The 9,233-nt window shown below is 46.6% G+C and overlaps 1 pseudogene; it reads left to right on the forward strand.

Annotated features, from left to right (window-relative positions):
• LOC123133703 (xanthine dehydrogenase-like) overlaps positions 1-9,233 on the forward strand; it is a 52,843-nt pseudogene that overhangs the window by 6,507 nt on the left and 37,103 nt on the right.

Below are 9,233 nucleotides of genomic sequence, written 5' to 3' on the forward strand. Positions count from 1 at the left end.
GTTTTTTTTTAAAACTAGGGTTTGAGACGAGGGGATCCGGGATTTGGAGGAGGGGGTCTATAAATAGACATAAGTGGAGCTAGGAGAGTCCAAATGAGGTGCGGTTTTCGCCCACACGATCGTGATCGAACGCTCTAGGGCATGGAGCAGAGTTTGGTGGGTTTTGGGCCAAATTTGGGGGGTGTTGGGCTGCAACACACACGAGGCCTTTTCGGTCCCTCGGTTAACCGTTGGAGTATCAAACGAAGTCCAAATGATACGAAACTTGACAGGCGGTCTACCGGTAGTAAACCAAGGCCGCTTGGCAAGTCTCGGTCCAATCCGGAATGTTTAATTCCCAAACACGAAAGAAAGCTAGAGATGACCACCGGAGGAGAACAAAGCGCCGGAATGCAAAACGGACAACGGGGAAAATGCTCGAACGCACGAGATGAACATGTATGCAAATGCGATGCACGAGATGACATGGTATGAGATGCATGAAAACGAAGACAACACACGGAGACAAAAACCCGAACCCGAGAAATAAATATAACTTAGCGCCGGAGACGGCAAGAGTTGGATACAAATATGGAAATTATATCTGGGGCGTTACAACACTCCACCACTACGAAAAGATCTCGTCCCGAGATCTAGGACTGAAAGAACTCCGGGTACTCAGAAAGGAGGTTATCCTCTCGTTCCCAGGTAGCTTCATGGTCGGAATGGTGAGACCACTTGATTTTGAGAAATTTAATTGACTTGTTGCGAGTCTTGCGTTCAGTCTCTTCAAGAATAGCAACTGGGTGCTCACGATAGGAGAGATCTTCTTGGAGCTCAATGTCCTCGAAGTTGACGGTGCGGTCAGGAGTCTTGAAGCACTTACGAAGCTGAGAGACATAGAACACATCATGAACATTTGCAAAGTTTGAAGGAAGCTCAAGTTGATAGGCGAGGTCGCCTCTCTTGCTGACAATCTTGAAAGGTCCCACGTATCTAGGGGCAAGCTTCCCTTTGATACCGAAGCGACGAGTACCTTTCATAGGACAGACGCGGAGGTAAACATGATCTCCAATCTCGAAAGTCAAATCACGGTGCTTACTATCATAGTAGCTCTTCTGGCGGGATTGAGCTGCTTTGAGGTTATCACGAATGACTTTGCACATATCTTCTGCTTCTGTGATTAAATCATTACCCAGCAGCTGACGTTCACCGGTTTCAGACCAGTTGAGAGGGGTACGGCACTTCCTGCCATACAGAATTTCAAAGGGGGCCTTGCCCGAACTTGCTTGAAAGCTGTTGTTGTATGAGAATTCAGCATAAGGAAGACAATCCTCCCACTTCATGCCGAAGGAGATCACACAAGCCCTGAGCATATCTTCAAGAATCTGATTGACACGCTCGACTTGACCGCTCGTTTGAGGATGGAAAGCTGTGCTGAAGCGGATGTTTGTGCCCATGGCCTTCTGAAAAGAATCCCAAAACTTGGAGGTAAAGATGCTGCCACGGTCTGAAGATATCACTTGAGGAATACCGTGCAGAGAGACAATGCGAGAGGTATAGAGTTCCGCCAATTGAGCTGCAGTGATTGACTCTTTGATAGGCAGAAAGTGAGCCACTTTGGTGAGCTTGTCGATGACGACGAATATAGCATCATTGCCACGCTTGGACTTTGGAAACCCAGTCACGAAGTCCATTTCAATGTGGTCAAACTTCCATTCTGGAATGGCAAGAGGTTGGAGGAGACCAGCTGGCCTTTGGTGTTCTGCCTTCACTCTTCTGCAGACATCACATTCACTCACGAATTGAGCGATCTCGCGCTTCATTCGAGTCCACCAATAAGCTTGCTTGGGGTCCTGATACATCTTCGTACTACCAGGGTGGATGGAGAGGAGAGAGTTGTGAGCCTCGTTCATGATCACCTTACGAAGTTCACCTTTGGGCACAACAATTCGATCCTCGAAGAAGAGAGTGTCCTTGTCATCAAGTCGGTAGCACTTGTACTTGGACTGACTCTTTGCAATACCAATCTTCACCTTCTTCACCATAGCATCAAGAAGTTGGGCTTGGCGAATCTTGTCTTCTAAGGTAGGAGAGACTTGAAGGTTGGCGAGGAAACCTTGAGGAACAATTTGCAGATTCAGCTTGCGGAAAGCTTCACAAAGCTCGGGTTGATAAGGCTTGAGAATCAGACTGTTGCAATATGCTTTCCTGCTCAAAGCGTCAGCAATCACATTGGCCTTGCCTGGAGTATACTCAATACTCGGATTGTACTCTTGAATCATTTCGACCCATCGAGTCTGCCTGAGGTTGAGATTAGGCTGAGTGAAGATGTACTTGAGACTCTTGTGATCAGTGAAAATGTCCACTTTTCTTCCCAATAGAAGATGTCTCCAAGTCAACAAAGCGTGCACAACTGCCGCCAACTCGAGATCATGAGTGGGGTAGTTCTTCTCATTAGGCTTCAACTGGCGAGAGGTATAAGCGACAACTTTCTTCTCTTGCATCAGTACAGTATCGAGACCTTGGAGAGAGGCATCACAAAAGACCTCGTACGGCTTGGTTTCGTCAGGCGGAGTCAGAACTGGAGCAGTGATCAACTTCTCTTTCAAAGTGTTGAAAGCAATATCACACTCCGGAGACCAAACGTACTTGACATGCTTCTGAAGAAGATTTGAGAGAGGCTTGGCGATCTTAGAAAAGTTTTCAACGAATCTTCTGCAATAGCTTGCGAGACCGAGGAAACTGCGGAGTTGCTTCACGTTCTGAGGAGGTTCCCAATTCACAATTGCGGACACCTTCTCAGGATTCACGGAAATGCCCTTGGCAGAGATGATATGACCAAGATAAAGAACCTCATCGAGCCAAAATTCACACTTGGAGAACTTGGCGTAGAACTGATGTTCCCTGAGCTTGTCAAGAACCAAACGCAAGTGCTTGGCATGATCTTCCTTGTTCTTCGAGAAAACCAGAATGTCGTCGAGATAGACCAAAACGAATTCATTGGTGTAGGGGTTGAAGATGAAGTTCATCATGCGAGAGAACGTCGGAGGAGCGTTGGCGAGGCCAAAAGACATGACGGTGTATTCATATGAACCAAAGCTTGTTCTGAACGCCGTCTTGGGAATATCTTGCTCACGAATACGAATCTGATGATAACCCATACGGAGATCAAGCTTGGAGAATACTTGAGCACCCTTGAGTTGTTCGAACAGCTCATTGATGTTGGGAAGTGGGTATTTGTTCTTGATGGTCTTCTTGTTTACTGGACGGTAATCAACACAAAGTCGACTCGATCCATCCTTCTTCTTCACAAAAAGAACACCACAACCCCACGGAGAAGTACTAGGCCGAATGAGACCCAATCTTTCTTGCTCATCGAGTTGTTTCTTCAGCTCCTTCAACTCTTCAGGTCCGAGCTTGTAGGGACGTTTGCACACAGGTTCCGTGCCAGGCTCAAGTTCAATAACGAATTCAACTGGCCGGTGCGGAGGCATTCCTGGGAGCTCTTCTGGAAAGACGTCTTGATACTCACAAACGACAGGAATTTGAGAGATGGCATCCAATTCACCCTTCTCATTGAGAGAAAACAACCGGATGGTATTATCCCGAGCGGCAAAGACAATGACATCCTCAGACGAATGAGTCAGTTGAATCTGCCTGGCTGCACAATCAAGCTGAGCTTTATGCTTAGAGAGCCAGTCCATCCCGAGAATAAGATCGATATCCGAGTTGCCAAGAACCGTAGGAGAAGCCAAGAACTTGTAGTCACCCAGAGTGATAGAAACATCTGGAACGATGGAGTTAGCCTGCATGCGCTTACCGGGAGAGACAACTGCTAAAGGACTAGGCAAAACTTGTGAGACCAATTCATGCCTATTTGTAAACGGTCTCGAGATGAAGCAATGCGATGCACCAGTGTCAAAAAGAACATTTGCAGGAATATCATTAACAGGAAGGTTACCCATGATCACATCTGACGAGTCCTCTGCCTGAGCTGCATTCATCAAGTTGACCTTGGCGGACTTGGGGTTATGCTTGACCATAGCTGTACTTGCCGATCTGACAGGAGGAGGAGGAGGAAGACGCCTCTGGTTGGTACACTTGTTGGCATAGTGACCCTTCTGTTGGCACTTGTTGCACGTGACCTCTGAAAGCGGACGGTGATACGGAGCACTCGATCTTGGAGCTTGAGACGAAGTTCTGTTCTGAAATCCTGGGTTGGGTGGGTGGGAGAAACCACTGCCACCTTTGCTCTTCTGCTGATACGGCTGACGGAACGGAGGAGGAGGAAGCCAATACTTCTGCTGCTTGACCACTTGAGTAGAGGAAGACGGAGTAACATCTCTGGCACGCTTCCTGGAAGCATCACACCTCATCTGAGCAGCCTCTTGCTTCAGTGCCATGTTGTAAAACTCATCGTATCTCAACGGCTCAAAGAGGACAAGAGCGAGCTGAATTTCCTCACGAAGACCACCCCTGAACTGATAGATCATGCTCTTCTCATCAGGAACATCCTGCTTGGCAAAACGGGCGAGCTTCTGGAACAACTTGTTGTAGTCATAAACAGACAAAGAGCCTTGCTTCAGATTGCGGAATTCCTGACGCTTACTCTCAACCACACTTTGAGGGATGTGATGAGCGCGGAAATCTTGACGGAAATCGTCCCAAGTGATAACACGTCCACCTCTGGAATCCTTGTACTGCTGGAACCACTCTGCAGCCTGATCTTTGAGCTGGAAAGAAGCGAACTTGACGAAATCTTCAGGCGTGACGTTGCTGCATTCAAAATGCTTGCCCAGATCCACTAGCCAATCGTCAGCATCGGTAGCCTCAACACAACCGCTGAACGTCTTTGGGCCATTAGCAAGGAACTGGTTCAGTGTAGCAAAGTGGTGTTGATTATGGCCTTGATTCCCTTGACTGCCTTGATTGCGCTCTTGGAGAATTTGCATGATCAACTGTGTGTTTGCATTAGTAGCGGCCATCACAGCTTGCCATGCTTCCGGAGGAGGCGGAGGTGGAGGCGGATCAGGATTCGGAGTCGTGCGCGTTGGAGGAGCCATCCTGAACAGGTTGACCACCATTAGCACATTGATAGACAACAATATAGAAGCTGAATCCAACGGAATGAAAATTGCAACAAATAGTCTTCACATCCGAACAAAATGAACGAATGCATTCCTCTTCAAATGGTCACATATCCATAAATTGAGAAGCCACGTAGAATTAAGGTAGAGAAATAATTCAACAAGGTACGGATCAAGAACGAATAATCGGTAAGAAATCTCAATCTCAAACCAATATCCGTGGAAGAAGAACTAGAGCTACTAGAATTCCCACCTATGAAACTCCCGAACCTTTCCGGTTATGCAATCAGGTGTTGGGGATACAGGGGAAGCACAATATCTCACCCAAACTAGCAAATCCTACATCCAGCTGTATCCATCCTTCAACACATAACCAGGAAAACTTCGGAAACCATCTATCTCAACCTTCGAAAAGCATCCGTTATACAAGTTATGGCGATACTCCCGAACTCCCGCCCCAGTACTGGGTGGCATCGAGGTTATCTCACCAACGAACTGCATAAAAGAGATTTTCGATGTCGCGCACAAATCTCAAGTATACCAGAATTGCAACGATAAAATTGTGACGACAGCACCTCGGAGCTCAACTCCCCGGGACACTGCCACAACCCCTAAAGACAGGAGGCACCAAGAACAATGTTCTCGTCACAAAATCATCGGAACAAAACCAAGATACTCGCGTGATCCTAAAATTTTTTTAGTGAGATTTGAGAAGAGAATAGTCAAAACTCTACGTCAGGATGCCTTACCAGAGCGATGAGGAGACTGGGAAGCAAAAAGAATTCCTAAGCTCTCCGATATATAATTCCTAAGGACTCAAAACATTTTCCTAGACACAACTCGGCTGCTAAAAACGATCAAGCAATGGGGCTCCTAAGGTCGGGGAAGGCTCTGATTACCAACTTTTAACGCCCTCGATGCGGCTATATCTCCCACGTGTCGAGGCACGACTTAGAGGCATAACCGCATTGAAAGCAATGTCGCAAGTCAGGCAATTATTACAACATCCCATGCAATATATAATAAAAGGGGGAGATAACATAGTTGGCTTACACTCGCCACGTCACATCAAAGTACATAAATAACATCCATCAAACAAATCACTCATGGCCCGACTATGGTGCCAAAATAGAAAAGACCCCCAACATGCGACAAGGCCCTGAATCGATAACCCCAACTAGGCACCACTACTGATCATCCGGAAAAGACACGTAGTATCGCTGAGAGTCCTCGTCGAACTCCCACTTGAGCTCGTAATCGTCAACTGGAGCAGAAACACCTGGACTTGCATCTGGAGTTGTAGTATCTGTGAGCCACAGGGACTCAGCAATCTCGCACCCTCGCGATCAAAACTATTTAAGCTCATAGGAATGGATAAGGCAAATATATGTGGAGCTGCAGCAAGCGACTAGCATATGTGGTGGCTAACTTATACGCAAAAGAGAGCGAGAAGAGAAAGCGAAGCACGAGCGAGAAACTAAGGAACATCCTGCGCAAGCATAACTCCAACACCGTGTCCACTTCCCGGACTCCGCCGAGAAGGGGCCATCACGGTAACACACACGGTTGATTCATTTTAATTAAGTTAAGTTAAAGTTATCTACAACCGGACATTAACAAATTCCCATCTGCCCATAACCGCGGGCACGGCTTTTGAAAGTTCAATCCCTGCAGGGGAGTCCCAACTTAGCCCATGACAAGCTCTCACGGTCAACGAAGGAATAGACCTCCTCCCAAGACGTTCCGATCAGACTCGGTATCTCGGTAACTCAAGACACTTCGACAGGTTAAAACAAGACCAGCAACACCGCCCGAATGTGCCGACAAATCCCGATAGGAGCTGCACATATCTCTTTCTCAGGGCACACTCAGATTGTCCTAGGTACGGGTAGGCCAACCCAGAGTTGCCCCTGGTGGCCACCGGTAGCTGACAGGTGGACCAACACTCAGAGGAGCACTGGCCCGGGGGGGTAAAATAAGATGACCTTTGAGTCTGCAGAACCCAAGGGAAAGAAAAGGCTAGGTGGCAAATGGTAAAACCAAGGTTGGGCATTGCTGGACAGGCTTTAATCAAGGCGAAATATCAAGGGGTTCCCATTATAACCCAACCGCGTAAGGGACGCAACAATCCGGGAACATAACACCGATATGACGGAAACTAGGGCGGCAAGAGTGGAACAAAACACTAGGCGAGAGGCCGAGCCTTCCACCCTTTACCAAGTATATAGATGCATTAAGATAACATAGCAATATCATGATATCCCAACAAGTAAATAAATGTTCCAACAAGGAACGGCTCCAATCTTCACCTGCAACTAACAACGCTATAAGAAGGGCTGAGCAAAGCGGTAACATAGCCAATCAACGGTTTGCTAGGACAATGGAGGGTTAGAGGTTCAACATGGCAATTGGGAGGCTGACAAGCAAAAGGTAGGCATCGTAGCAGTGGCAAAGCAAAAGAGCGAGCAAACTAGCATAGCAAAGATAGTAGTGATTTCGAGGGTATGATCATCTTGCCTGCACAGTTGTCAGAGTTGACTGGATCCTCACAAGCAAACTCAACGGGCTCCTCGGTAGCGAACTCGTCTCCCGGCTCTACCCAACAAGACAAACAAGCAACAAGGATACAATCAACCACGGGCAAGACCAAGCAATATGATGAAATGACGATATGCTATGCGGGATGCGATGCGGGATGCAAAATGCAAGAAATGACAGGAAATGCATGAACTTGGCCTCAACTTGGAAAACCAAGTGTGCCACTGGATAGAGGGGATGAAATCGCTTGAAAACGATATAAAGATCATTGGAATCGGAGCTACGGTTTAGAAATGGCGAGCGTTTTAAGATACGACACCGGTCTGCGATTTACAGCAAGTAGGCATCTAAATGCAACGAAATGAACATGCTACAGGCACCAAACATGAAAACAAAATACATGGCAGTGATGTACACAAGATGGTTGACAAAACACTAGCACTGAGCCATAGGCAAATTCATCCATTAAGAGGTTCAAACAAGCATGGCTAAAACGCAAATGCAAAACAGATTTCCAGACTTAGTGAAATTAACACTAGTCTGAAATTTCAGATCACGAAGCCCTCTTCGGAGCAGCAAAACAACATGACACAAAACCTGAACATGACAAGTAAGAACATGGCATGGAGCTACTCAACAATCTTAACAAAACACCCAAAGTGACCTGGGGCCAAAAGGGTTCACAAAATACTCTACCGAGCTCACGAACATAGCTCGAACACAATCAGTTTTCAGACTTGGTGAAAATTGAGGCATGCAGAAATTTAACTCACGAAGGCATGTAAACGAGCTCGATGCACTCACTACGTTGCAAGTCATGGCAAGGAAAGCATATGACCAGGAAGAAGGCACAATGTGCTAGCTACACATGGCAAGAACAAAGGCATAGCATGCATGGAACACTAACGGTAGCATCGGCAAAATCGCAAACAAGTTGACGATCTGCCCAGATTAACAACGAAGCAAAAGTTGAGCTCGATTGAGTCAACCTAGAGCACTCCACATATGTAAACAAAGACATGGATGGATAGAGCATATCATAAATATCAAAACTCCCTTACTGATCATCCTCAAAAGAGGCACGGATCACTAGGAAACAAGCTGGACATATAGCATCATGAACTAAAATATCCCAGACTTAGTGAAAATCACTAAGTCCCTGAAATCAGTAATCTCAGGTACCTCTCTTCGCAAGTTTGCACAAGACAACACACACATCCTAAAAATGCATGGGTGGCACCTCTGGAAAGAAGACAAAATGCTTAACAATTCATACCAAAGGGGCACAGGCATATCATGCACGAATTAAACATAGCAAAAATGACAAAAGTGCATGATGAACTAACGGATCTGCAATTTAACTCACGAAGCCTCCTTATAACAGCATTTTGGGCAACAAGATGACCTCAAATGCAAATGATGCAATGGAATGAAATGATGTACATGTCGAGGCGAAGATTTTGATATATCATACGCCCAAAACGGAGCTACAGATGCGGAGATACGAGCAGTCAAACATAGCATAAAAAATTAGGGTTACGGGGATGAAAAGTCAACCTAGAGGATTTAGATCTCAGATCCACTGTTCAAGCACTGTAGCAGCCGGGTTGGGGCGCGCCTCCCGAG

Source organism: Triticum aestivum, chromosome 6B (assembly GCF_018294505.1).
Source record: "Triticum aestivum cultivar Chinese Spring chromosome 6B, IWGSC CS RefSeq v2.1, whole genome shotgun sequence".
Classification (NCBI taxonomy): Eukaryota; Viridiplantae; Streptophyta; class Magnoliopsida; order Poales; family Poaceae; genus Triticum; species Triticum aestivum.